The sequence below is a fragment of the Molothrus aeneus genome, chromosome 15 (assembly GCF_037042795.1).
Source record: "Molothrus aeneus isolate 106 chromosome 15, BPBGC_Maene_1.0, whole genome shotgun sequence".
NCBI lineage: Eukaryota > Metazoa > Chordata > Aves > Passeriformes > Icteridae > Molothrus > Molothrus aeneus.
Window position 1 is genome coordinate 18,324,563 of NC_089660.1, and position 13,844 is coordinate 18,338,406.

Genomic DNA, 13,844 nt, shown 5'->3' on the forward strand with positions numbered 1-13,844 from the left:
CTGGGCTGCTCCCTCCTGCTCACACCCACGGGGCAAAGCTCTGGGTGCCTCACGGGGAGAGGAATTGTGCAACAGCTGCTGGAGCTTTCCATCAGCACCAGAGGATCCCAGACCCACCAAAGCCAATCCCGACTTTCTTTTCCTATGTAAACTGCAGAGAGATTGGATGAGAGCAGTGTGGGAGCTATGAAACAGAGCAAAAATGAGATTTGGCCCAGTGAAGGGAAAAATACCAGTGACAATATTTTTCTTCTGAAACAACTGTTTTTTATTCTTCCTAGAATATTCCACAGAAATAAGTTGCATCCAATTCTCACTGTAATATTTCCTTAACAAACTCTAAATGTTAAACTTAAATGAGAGGCATTTCATGCAATCTGAAATATATTCAGTTCAATTAAAAATAATTGATGCATAGTGAAATAATTCTTCCCAAAGCTGCTGTAAGATCTTCAAAAAATAGAGCTACTTAATAATTTTCATCTCCTACAGGCTAGAGAGAAGCATTATTGCATATTAAAATTGGAGTGTGGTTTTCCCAGAGGTAAAAGAAAGTTATTAAAACAACCTATTTATTGTTGATATAACTATCCATTTGTGCTACACAAAAAGTAACAATTTCAGTACATTAAAAGAAAAGCTAATTAAGGCATAATTAGTATTTTCTATGTTTTGATAATTAAGGGTTAGTTGGCTATTTCTTATCAAATTTCTATTTGAGGTAACCCCAACCATGTCTTTAATGAGCAGCTAACACTATTGAATCCCTGATGGCTGAGGAGTTTAGTGACCACTACTGCATTACTTTCATTTATCACTGCCTCTTTACGTATAAATTAAAGTAGCCCTGTAGCTATGTTGATCTACTTTATATCAATTTCTTCATCCATATCAGCTGAATATGTATGGCATTAACCTCATTTACTAGTTTGGAAAAGCTGAATTAAAATGAGATCTAATTTCTAGTGCACAGAACAATTTCAAAACTGCCTGCTAATTCCCAGCACCTGTCAGTGTTGGATCTTCACCTCGTGGTAATGAAATAAAACAGTGTATGTATTTTACAGCCAGGAAAGGATAATCATTCATAAGGGTTAAGATATCATTAATCATGGAGATGCCAGGGCCCAGAGCTTTTGTTCAGCCATTCACAGCTCAACTCCTCCACTCGCAAGGATCCCACTGAAGGCAATGGGACTGCTGCAGATCTCTGCTCTCGTACTGCACAGGGGAAAAGTGGTCGCATGCTGCACAATAAGTGTATTTCTCTTTTTTGCTAAGTCATGCTTTGTGTCTGCAGGCAATGTAATCAAAGAGATATAAACATACTGAAGAAATCTCAAAATAACAAGAGAATGCCCCTTCCAGGTGAGAGGACAAGCCTGTGTTCAGTGCTTAGGTGACACCTGGCTATACATGTCTGGCTTTCAGGTGCCGCAAACACAATCCAGCAAGAAAGCTATTTTATCCCTCCCCCCTAAACGCACTGTAGTCTAAATTCTAAACCCTTGAGATACTTTTTATGATAGTGCAGATCTGCCAAGTCTAAAAGCCCAGGTTCCCAGACTGTGGAACCGACACCCCTCCAGCACCAGGTGGTGACTTTATCTCTCCACGGGTACATGAGGCTGCTCCCCAGAAACCCTGCAGCCAGGATTTTCACTCTGCTCTCCCACCGTGGGTCCCCATCACTGCTATTTAAAGATGGGGCAAAAAAACCCCACGGCTTGCTGGAACACCCCATTGCCAGGGATCTTCACTTCCAGAGGGCTCCCTCAAGCTGCAGTACCCGGCACGGATTAACCACCCCAGGACTTCTCTGAGCTCATTCAGGGCTGCCGCTAGCTGCGAAGGATCCGAGCAGGGAACCGGTAATCGCTCACAGTAAAGAGCTTGCCTAAGTGCACTTTAATAAAAAAATTAACAGGCAAAACAAGCACCGCCCTGGCACACGCAGCTACCGGATGAGAGGACGGTGACATTTCCCGGCGGCCGCGCTCGTCCCGCTGAACTCCGGTCCAACAGCGCCGCGCGCTGGGCTCGGCCCCGCGACGGGCACCGGAACAGCGGCGGCACCGAGCTCACCCCGCCTGCTCCCGCCTGCTCCGGGCACCGGTACCGAGCCCGCCCCGCCTGCTCCGGGCACCGGCACCGAGCCCACCCCGCCTGCTCCGGGCACCGGCACCGAGCTCACCCCGCCTGCTCCCGCCTGCTCCGGGCACCGGGCACCGGCATCGAGCCCGCCCCGCCTGCTCCGGGCACCGGCACCGAGCCCGCCCCGCCTGCTCCGGGCACCGGCACCGAGCCCGCCCCGCCTGCTCCGGGCACCGGCACCGAGCCCGCCCCGCCTGCTCCGGGCACCGGCACCGAGCCCGCCCCGCCTGCTCCGGGCACCGGCACCGAGCCCGCCCCGCCTGCACCGGGCACCGGCACCGAGCCCGCCCCGCCTGCTCCGGGCACCGGCACCGAGCCCGCCCCGCCTGCTCCGGGCACCGGCACCGAGCCCGCCCCGCCTGCACCGGGATCACAGCCACCTCCTGTGTGCGCCTTCCTCCTGCACTGGCCACTAAATGATTCTGGTTTCAATCACAAAATGTTAAACGACTACAAGCATTCCCCAGAAAAGTACAATGCAATTGAACTAACAATAAAAAGAACTTCCTGCCTCTATGCCTATAATGTCCAAGAACTAAAACTATTTTTCACTTCCAGAATAACTCCTAATGCAATCTCATGAGAAAAATCTTCAACCAAAGCAATCTCTTTTTTACAATCACTGTGACAATGTGTATGTGGAAACGGAACTGTTACAAGAGTCAGAACTCCCGAGTATGAAGGTGCCTTAAACTTGTTTCAAGTTCATGATTCTAAGTGAACTGAAGAAATTTCAGTAACTACTACCTTCGCTCAGTTGCATTTCCTTTGATACATTAATCGGCAAGACTTACCAGTTTTATTGACCCCTGGCAATATTTTATGGCCATTTAGAGGCAGTCACAGCCAACCCCTGCCCATCCTACAGGCTGCTGATCCAGCCTGTCCCAGGAGAACCGGGAATAGCTGCACATTGAACTGCTCCAGGGAAGGCTACAAACCCCTCCTTTTGCTTTTTCCCCCCTGAGGGCAAATATCTGCTTAGCAGCACTGCTTTTCCAGACAACTTTCTTCCTCCTACCCTGCTAGAAATACACCACAAAACAGTGACACTATGAAAACTAAGTCATGCCAGCATTAAAACAAAATATCTACTGATAGACAATTGATAGACCAGTCCTGCACAGTTACCAGAGAGTCCAGTCCAGTATTCAACAGAAATTTATTATGTATATGTTCATTCAAAAGTCTGCCGGTTCCAAAGCCAGTCAATCTTGATGCATCATTTTTGTACTGGAATGGTTATGGCACTAAAAGTGTATTACAGCATCATGGAAGAAATCTCTGAGGTTTTGCTCTCCTTCCTCAGACAGTAAGCCCCAGTGGGCTGGTTAATAAGAATGCATTCATTTACCTAGCCACTTCTCTTTTCCTATAATGAGTTTGCTTTTATTACATGCACATGCTTAAGATTATGAGTTAATTATTGAACAAAATTTATATATTTATATAGAAGACTTGTTCTACATTTACATCAGACTCTTCACCATTGTCTAACAATTTTCTGTTTGTCAGTATGAAAGCATATGAGCAAAAAAAATCATTACAACATGACTGAAGCATGCAAAATTTCCATTATCCATTCTGTAAATAGAACAATCCAAGCAATCCTGAACATTTATATAAATCTGTATTAACTTAGTCATTTGATGTATGTCTGACTTTTCTGCTTCCAAATTTCTTGCCAGTTTGCGGAGAGCTGCCAGCAGGACCCGTATGTGAGGATTTACAGCGTGGGGGCAGTGTGCCATCTGCTGCTCTCCGAGCTGCTACAGCAGCACCCAGTGCTGCCTTCTGCTGCCTCTGAGCTGCAGACTGCACACACAGCTCAGCCTGCCTGATTGAAAATGTTTACAGAAGTACCAAAACAGGGAGCTCAGATGCCTTCACACACAGTGTTTGTTAGATGAGCTGGCAAATACTGCGCTCCAGACCATGGGAATCTACCCATGCAGATGAGGGGCTCCTGTACATGTTCTAGGCCTGCTAGAACACAACAAAAATTTGACTGCAAACTAAAGGACACTGGTAAATAATGTAATCAAACTATTGAAAAAAAATCACTTTGAAAGTGCATTTGCAATGAACTCTAGGGGTCAAGAGTGGGGCTGGAATTCGGGAACATCCTTTGAATAGTTACATACCAGGAGAGCCTTGAAGAACTCCTCTTATCCCAGCCTGGTTCCATAGGAGCACATGCCAGGGGCAAAAGCAGTGTATGAAATAGGTTTATCACCAGTTTGACTCATGTCCACTGATGGGGTGGAGGAAAAACAGAGACAATGAATCAACACAAAACCGTTTTCTTAAATTCACCCTACAGTGTTTCACCACATCCTTATAGTACAGGTTATTTCTTTCTGTTCCGAGTGCTCTCCAATAAATCAGCTGGAAACATTATCCAGCATTTCCTCAGTAATTAACTATTTCACCCTCCCAATACAGTGCAGTGGCAGAGCCAGGCTTGTGGTCACCCACAGCACACTGCTGAGCTGGCAAAGGGTCAGCCTGGACATTTTTCCTACTGATAACAAAGCTCCAGGTGCTTAAATATAAATAATGCACTGCCCATTTCTGCCTGCTGCTCCATACACACACAAATGCTTCCTCCAGCTGTCACTAAGGATGGATATAAAAAGCTTGGGATACAATCTCCTACCCAACCCCTCAGAGCACATTTTACAGTGATGGGGCCTCTCCAAGCAGTTACACCCCCATCAGGCAGGATAAGAGGGAAACAGAAATCCTCAACATCAGATAAAGTGAAAAGAGTAATTATAATGGTATAATAAAATAATTTAGGAATAAATGAATAAAAATAAAAAGAATATTATTATAATAAAGAGAAATTACAGATCAGAATGACAACTACTGTAGAGCCACACTGCCTTTGAAGTCTCATTAGTAGGAATTTTGCTCATGAAAATACCTGGAGTACCAGTACACTTTTACGGGGTACTTCCTGTTCTTAGCATTAGAGAAGTCCACTGGATTTTAAAAGAACATGTCAGCTTTGACAACTGAAAGGAACACATTGCTTTAATGGAAAAATAATCCACTATAGTACATTAACTTTCCTTTTAATAGTAAGTGAGAAAGTTGAAGTACATTTCAAACCTGAAGAGGTAAAAATATTCTGGAGATTAGTACTGTCGTCCAGAAAGCAAGGAAGGCATGCTACACAAGTGAAGCCAAACCTCAGTCACTGTGACAATTCTTGCTAAAGATTTGCTTGAGGCTCCAACAGAATTCTTTCTCAAGATCAATTCATCTCATCTTACTGACATTCTCTTTATAACATCTACATTATGACTGTCCCCTACAGTTAAGGTGAATTAACTGCTGCTTCTTCAAAAATGCATCTTACTTTTCCTTTTCTGTATTTAAAATGCAGAAAAGCCAAGTAATGTGGGAAATACAGTGGAAACCACATAAATGAATAACCGTCAAAAGAACAGAACTATTAAAAGAATAAATCTTGTATACCCAGCTGTGAAATATAACACAATATAGCAGAACCCAGCTAAATGTTTGAAATAAAAAATTGAAATGCAAAGTAACCTGAAATTGTTTAATGAACATTTCTGCTAAAATATTAACCCCCTGCATGCCAAAACTCCAAAGCATACATGGTAGGAAGCCTGATTAGATGAACATCTCAATAAGTGGTTCCCTCTCTCTCCATCCAGTCATTTTCCCTCGGTTGAGCTCAAGAGCTTTTATGGGTGAGATATATTGGCAGGTTCATTTCTGCACAGACTGTTTGAGTTCAAATGTTGTGGTTTACAAGTATTTACCTTTGAGCTGTGCTGAAGCTGGACTCTCACGCTGATCAAGAACCACAGAATTGCCAGCTCTACTTCTTCATTTTAATACTGGGGTAACTGAGCATCTGTCAAAGAAATCATCTGGAAAACTCTTAATGACACAAACAAACATTTTCAGGAAGAATTCTGAAATGAAAGCATATTGCCACAGCCAATCTCTTTAGGAACCCATCAGCTATTTTTGTTTACCCAGCTTTAAGGTTCTTCTAAGCTTTAGTGAGAGCAGCAGCTGGTCTGTGAGCCACACAGACAGATTGGCCTCAATGGACAGCGAGTGGCCCAGCCCAGCTCGTTAGGGAACAGAGTGACCGTGTGCCTGACTAAGACAACGATAGGCTGGATTCGAAGTCAAACAGGGGATCCCCGCCAATCCCTTTGAACCATGAATGCAAACATTCCATTGGCCAGTGAGCTGGGCGGAGCTAAGACCCCAACCAATCACGTGCATCTGTGTGGGAAATTCAAAGCCCCTCTGAGAGGGGGTGCCCAACACCAAACCACGGCCGCATGTGCGCGGTGGGCTCTTGTCGCGTGCCTGGCTTCAACATCCACGACAAGATTTCTCCTTGTTTAGATGCTAATTATGCTAATCGGCCATAATTAAACATAAACATCAACATAATGTTTTTCTAATTACCTTGTAATTTGAAATTTCCTCAGATGTGTGTGTTATACTGTGGTGAATTTGTAAAAGAGCTTTGTTCTTTTTTTTTTTTTTTTCTTGGAGCATCCCTTCCAGACTGAAAGAAACAGAAGTCTGAGAAACTTCAGGGTTCTCAAACTGCAAGTGCAGAAGAGCAGTTTGGGTTCCCTGGGCACTGAAGCTCTTGTACATAGAAACAAATTTACATATGTACCATATAATGCAGGGTCAGTCCCTCCCACTTCTGTCTATCCTAAAATATCTGAACCAACGATTTTTCTGCCCTAAATCCTGCCCTGGTAAATATTTCCATATTAACGAGATTCAGTTCAAAGAATCAATTTCAGTCTTTGTCAGCCAAGAAAATTTAATTAATCTTTAAAAGGAATATTTCCTTTATTTAGCTCACTAATTCTTCTGCTATCTATTCCTTGCAATCTGAATTCCCTAGCAATTCTTAAAATTAATTCTCACTTTTTGTCAGGTCTGGTACAGCCACTGGATTAGAAGTCAGTAGCTACTTCATCTGTAAACCTGTATATTAAAACCTTTCACTTTTAATAAAAAAATAGTGGAAGATTGCTAACACCACAGAGCCCCAGGGTAGATTAGAAAGGCAAGAAACAAAGGAGAAAATGTAAAGCTTTTTCTACACTTCTAAGTTGCATGTTGTTTTTCATGTGTTAGCTAGTGGATGGCAAAGAACATGATCAAACATGCACAAGGATTAAGAACGTTTTTGCTACAAGAAATTGGTCATTCACAATAATCCCCAGCTCACTGCAGAAGGAAGACTCTAGTATGCACCATTTTAAATCTAGAGCCTTCTTTTTTATTCCAATCTCTAGTCTAAAAATAAGGCTAAATTTCCATTTGTTGACCAGCAGCTTCTCTGCACTTCTTCACCCACAATAATTAAAGTAAAGGAAGTACTGCAGAAAACAGCAAGCAGAACTCACAAGTAATAAAATTTACACTTGTGGAACACACAAATGAAAGCCCTTCACCCCCTCCTGCCAAGGCTCTGGAGAGATTACAGACTTAATTACCCCAAAATGTTACAGAGAGGATGAGGGAACTGCTCAAGGAGAAAAACACTTTGGCCTGATTTGACAGTGCTGCCTTACCACAAGAATTTGTCTTTCTTCTTGGTTTCTCCTAGTTCAATAAAATAATTCTGAGATGGTAGGGCCCAGCAAAACTGAGATACAATTAAATTAAGAAAAACATAAAAAAAGAAGACAATCTCAGAATTTACACAGTTCCAAACTTTATGGCAAGACATAAAGAGATGGCAGAGAGATGGAGAGACAGCAAGAGAGACGTGGAAGAAAGAAGACTGGAATTTTTGTCTTTGAGCCTTTTTTGGCCACTGGAGCTTAACTGGGTGCCATGTAATCCATTTAAGCACAGAATTCATCAAGTCAGAAAAAAATAGGGGCAATTATGTGAGCAATTTAGGTTCAATAATGAAAAGCCTCACCTCCTTCAAAAGAGCACACAAACACCAGTGTGTTCTTCAGAGAGGTGTCACAAAATGGGACAGCTCTTTTACAAGGCTTTGCTGAAGGTCTTGAATAATCATCCCAAGAAAAGTAAGGAGTGAACAAACAATGTTTCTTCGTTGCTAAAACTAGACGGATATTTGGCAGATTAATTATTTGACACCAGAAATGAAAAAGTATGGCCCAGCACTAAATGCAGGCCTCAACAGGTTCCTGGCTTGCCTCATCTTTTTCCTTCAAGGTTGTTCCTCTTTCTGGATGGACAGGCCTGAGAACTTCTTCAAGTTAAGATGTAGGCAAAAGAAACTCATGAGCAGAAATACAACTGGTTGTTCATTTTGCTTTACAGGTTCTGGTGCCTGTGATGAGAGAACTGATCCATGCAGTACTGGACAAGTCCCTGCACTAAGAGTTTCCTGTGTCTATATGTATTTTTGTCAGAGAAGAAAGGTGTTTTAATCCTTTCATGGCTAAGAAATATTTCTCATGAATGGCTTTACCAGCATCCCTTGCAGAAGGAAAAAGGACGCTCACCAGACCCATTTCCTGAGTCAGTTCTGAGAGAACAATTCCTGGTCCACAATGCCCTATGGGGGAAAAAGACAGGATTGCTCAAACATCAGGCTTTGTAGTTACCATTTTCCAGAATTACTAGAAGCAGATTGTATTTAATATTTCCCAACATTTCTAGAATGAAGAGGAATTGTTAGGCTGAGACTTCCTAAGATGTTTAGAAGGCTTTCATGCCAAATTTTATCAACATTAATGGAACTAGACCTTCACATTTCCTAATTATCTCTGAAAAAAGCCTCTCATCATAAATTTTAAGAATTGTCTGATAACAAAAATCCATCTGAAAACAGACTCCAAGGAATTGGAGTCTAGAAATTCACTCCTACACTTTTCTCAGAGATCTCAGAGGTTTAGTATTCTAGTACTTGAAAGGCAAGCTGCATGAAATTCAAACCATTAGAAAAAATTAAGCTGTGCACAGATGAAAAAGATCAGAGGGCACGCTCAAAAATACATGCTACCTATCAAAAAATTCATTCTCTTCCTTCCACAGTAGTTTAAAAAGCATTGGTTTGAACTGAATGATACATTCCATCATTGAGAACTTCTGTCTAAAAAGCAATGCGGGGAGTGTTCAATATTCCATGTGAGCATACAATTTCATCATCAGGGCTTAAGATCCTTGGAATGTTTTAAAATCAGATACAATTCTTTGTGCAATTAATTAACAACATTTAACTGTCTTCATTCAGCTATGCCAAAGCTTTTATAGAACAATTAAATCTGCTCCTTGTTGAAACAACTAAAACCAGCTGCCTCAAAATCAATTAGGCCTTGCCATTTAATCTGGGGAAGATCTCTGTGTACTTTCACAGCTGCAGTTTGCAGCCTCAGCTCCCTGGTGTCCAAAATACCAAGTCATACATGTCAATATTTTCCTGCTATTTGCTGCAATCACACTCCTTTTTACAACTCTGAAGATCACCCAGAGTTCAGCTAATGAAAAATCTGGCTATTTACCAAGGGGGCTGACTTTCCCTGTCCTCTATTTTGTACTGTCACTTGCACCAAAGCATGTAAGGAGAGATAATTTGGGGAGCTCTCAGGCAAAAGTTACATTGCTGCTCTATCTGCCTCTTACATTTCACATTCTATGAACATTGGAATATTTCTTAGATCACACAAACATGCAAAAAAAGAAAATGCACTCTTCCCTTCACTAGGTGTGAAACACTGTGTGCTGAATTATGAAGGGAGCTGGGAAAAGAACTGCAGACCTGGCTGCTAATCCCTTTCCCAATGTTAAATCACACTCAAATTCACACTGGATGAACCTCAATCCAAATGTTAATGTATATGCATTTGAAACTACCATATGCTAATTATTACATATATTAGTATTGTTTAGGGATTATTTATTCAGTTTTTATATAAAATTTAATTCACTAGATCTATGGTTTAATTTTCTTTTCTGCAGAAATTCTTAATTTAACTAAAGATATATCTTACGAAACTATATTTTGTATTTAAATCACTGTTTTTAATGAGCTGCACACTGAAGAGTCACACTGCAATCATTCTAATAATAAATGCAAACTCCAATTACAGTACATTCATAAAAACAACTGCAAAATCATGGAGAAGTGTACTTGAGTTCATTTTTAATAAACAGATTATTGCAACTTAGCTTTTATTGGACATTCCCAAAGTAATTCAAAAAGTACATTAACTTGAACAGTATTACAAACAAAGTAAGACTGAAAAGCAAAGGAGAACCTCACTGGCAAGGAAAAAAACCTGTTAACTTTGCACTTCCTTGCTTAGTTACCAGGATCGCTAACACATATGCACATAATGGATCATGCTGCAAGTAAATTGCCAAATAGCTTGAATTTTCCCATTGTTTTTCTTATCAGAAGTGGAGAAAAGCTTAACCTTCACACAGACATGTATCAGAAATGTGTTTCTACTGGAGCTGAAGAAAAATAGAGGCATTAAGCACAAAGACTTGACAACAATGGCTTCTATTTTACAGCCACACTATAAGGACTGCTCTGAAAAAGAAAACCAAGAAAAAGCCATGACAGCACTATGAACTCTGTGAGGTGTCAAACCCCACAACCTCACACAGGCAGCAAAACCACCCTGGTCCTTCCCCATGGGACAATCTGTTTCAAGCAATGCACTTCACACTTTTCCCACCCCAGTATGAAACCAAGGAACATAACATGCCAATAACTATAAATGAAGAGGTCCAAACAAAAAAAAAACTTTAAAAATGGAAGAAATGAACAAGGTTTCTTACCACCAAACCTTTTTTTTTTAAATGTCAGCAATAATGTCTTTGAAGATGAGCTGATTTTTCAGCACATCAAGCCATCCTAATTTTGTAATTTTAGAAATGACATGAATAAGAGCTTGATGACAAAAAGAATCAGTTTGGGTCAAGAAGCGACATAGTTCAGAATGTAACTTTCTGTAATGAAGCATTTTAAGATTAGCAACACAAGTTTTCTATAAAGAATATGAGCTTAACAGTTCTAATGGAAACTTAAGCCATGAATTTTTTTTAAAAGAATTCATATGGTTAGCACAATAATTAACATTAAATCATTAAATAGAGGTAAATATTTAGCAACACAAAGTACATTACATACACAGTCATTATTCTGGGACACATGACAGCAGTTTTTGAATTCACAGAACACCAGCAGGTAAAACAGTAATAATTCATTCTGGCCCCATACAGTGGGCATTGATTATTTCACTCTGGAACAGCAGCTCTCACAGCCAGCTGTATTCAAGTTTTTACAACCAAGTCTCTATGAATTTTCTCAATTCAATCTTCATCTTCCCACCATGTAATGGACTTTGCAGTGGTAGAAATTCTGCTCTAACTACCTTCAGACACCTCCTTTGTTCAAACCCTTATCAACACCTGAAAGGTGATTCCTAAGAAAACAATTGTGTCAACAGAGATGGTCTAGCAAACAGATGCTGGCTGCTTTAATTGATTTGGGAGTAGAAATAGACTTGAACAAGAAGTGGCATTTTTGATCACAAAGAACAGGAACTTTTTCCAAGAAACAGATTTACATCCTAATGGAAAACATTAGATAATATTTGCCTCCACCACACACTTGTCATATTCTCATAACACTCAAGAATAAGCTGAACAAAATTCTGTGGGTATTCTAGTCCCACCTCTCTAGCTCCCTGAAGTCCCAGACATCTCTCCTAGCAGCCTGTCAAAGTTCCAAGAGCCAGAAAGGCTGGAGGCCCAGCTCTGCAGCAGCCCCCAGGCAGGCAGCCATGGAGCCAAGCACACTGGCAGGAAACCAGGGAGGTTCCTAACCGAAACTTTGCTGACACAGAAAAATTCCCACAAACGTTTTGATTTTAAACAACACTTGCTGACTGAAAACACTCTATTAATAAAGTTCAACCAGCTCTGCCCAAGAGCAACTTGACAGACATAACTCCTGAATTGTCACAGTTGAGGGAAAAAAAATTAAATTTAGTGGTCCTTTTACGTGCCATGCCTTGTGCTCAAGTATTCAAATAAATGCCAAAAATGACCTCTCTCACGCTGCCAGAGCCTTGCTGCCAGCAGTGGAGCAAAGCCACAAGGGATGCCACATGCCTGACACCTCAGCGGGTGTCTCCCGAAGCCCTTTCCCACCCCTGCTTCCTTTCCCCATCGTTCGAGGCCGTTTCAGTGGCTGATGCTCATCTCTGATACGTTCTGCAGTGTCTGGTTTTCGGGGAAGAAGAGGCGCAGGAGCCCAGCACTGCCTTCAGGGAGCAGCGGCTCGGAGGAGCAAGTGCGGCTGCTTCCCCCCGGCAGCCGCCGTGGTCCCAGCCGGGATCGGGGCGATGGGAGCGGGGAGATGGGATCGGGGCGGTGGGAGCGGGGCGCTGGGAGCGGGGCGGTGGGATCGGGGAGATGGGATCGGGGCGCTGGGATCGGGGAGATGGGAGCGGGGCGGTGGGAGCGGGGAGGTGGGAGCGGGGAGGTGGGATCGGGGCGCTGGGAGCGGGGCGATGGGAGCGGGCCCGTGGGAGCGGGGCGATGGGAGCGGGGAGATGGGATCGGGGCGGAGGGAGCGGGGCGCTGGGAGCGGGGCGATGGGATCGGGGAGATGGGATCGGGGCGATGGGATCGGGGCGCTGGGAGCGGGGCGGTGGGAGCGGGGCGGTGGGAGCGGGGCGATGGGATCGGGGCGCTGGGAGCGGGGCGGTGGGAGCGGGGCGGTGGGAGCGGGGCGGTGGGAGCGGGGCGGTGGGAGCGGGGCGGTGGGAGCGGGGCGCTGGGATCGGGGCGCTGGGAGCGGGGCGCTGGGAGCGGGGCGGTAGGATCGGGGCGCTGGGAGCGGGGCGGTGGGATCGGGGCGCTGGGAGCGGGGCGGTGGGATCGGGGAGATGGGATCGGGGCGCTGGGAGCGGGGCGATGGGAGCGGGGCGGTAGGATCGGGGCGCTGGGAGCGGGGCGGTGGGAGCGGGGCGCTGGGAGCGGGGCGATGGGATCGGGGCGCTGGGAGCGGGGCGGTGGGAGCACGGGAGCGCCGTCGGTCCCGGCCCCGCGCACATCCCGGCCCCGCGCGAGCCCCGCTCCCGCAGCACAGCCGGGGCCGCCGGCTCGGCTCCGCTGGCCCCAGCCCCGCCGCAGCTGCTCGGGCAGGGCGGCTCCCGGGCCCCTCCGGCCCCTCTGCCTGGCCGGCCCTGCGCATCCCGCAGCACCGCGGACCTCAGCACCGCCCTCCCTCCTCCCCCCGAGCTCCGGCCCGTCCCCACGGACGGCCCCGCACCGCCCCAGCCCAGGTCCCGCCGGGCGCACCCACCTGGACGCGCAGCGCGTCCTGCCGAGCCGCGCATCCTTCCGAGCGGGCCCTGCCGGGGCAGCGGCAGAGCCGGGGCCGGCCGGGGGTGCGGGTGTGCGGCCGGGCGGGGCGGACCGGGGGCGGACCGGGGGCGGACACGGTGCGGGGGCGGTGGGGACACGGGCGGACACGGGCGGTGCCAGATCCCCCCGGACCGGCACGGCTGGAGCCTCGCGATGATAAAGGGCCTGAGCAGGGGATGTTTCCCTGATACTTTATCGACCACATTGCAAAGATTCCCATGTGAAGCCCGGTAGCCCAAAGAAGGGGCCCACAGCGGTAGAATGATGCTGGAAATGGAAATTGCTTTAGACCTGGAAGG

The 13,844-nt window shown here is 45.2% G+C and overlaps 1 long non-coding RNA gene across 3 annotated transcripts in view; it reads right to left on the reverse strand.

Moving 5' to 3' along the window:
- LOC136563112 (uncharacterized) overlaps positions 1–13,591 on the reverse strand; it is a 113,967-nt gene extending 100,376 nt beyond the window's left edge. Inside the window, exons 1-2 of one of the 3 annotated variants that reach the window (XR_010784603.1) lie at positions 5,952–6,044; positions 4,299–4,408 (exon numbers count right to left, since the gene is read on the reverse strand). This is a non-coding gene — a long non-coding RNA (uncharacterized lncRNA). Of the gene's footprint in view, positions 1–4,298; positions 4,409–5,951; positions 6,045–13,483 lie in introns of those variants that run through there. The other 2 variants (XR_010784601.1, XR_010784602.1) reach the window with 2 other exon arrangements.
- Between the last annotated feature and the right edge of the window lie 253 nt (positions 13,592–13,844).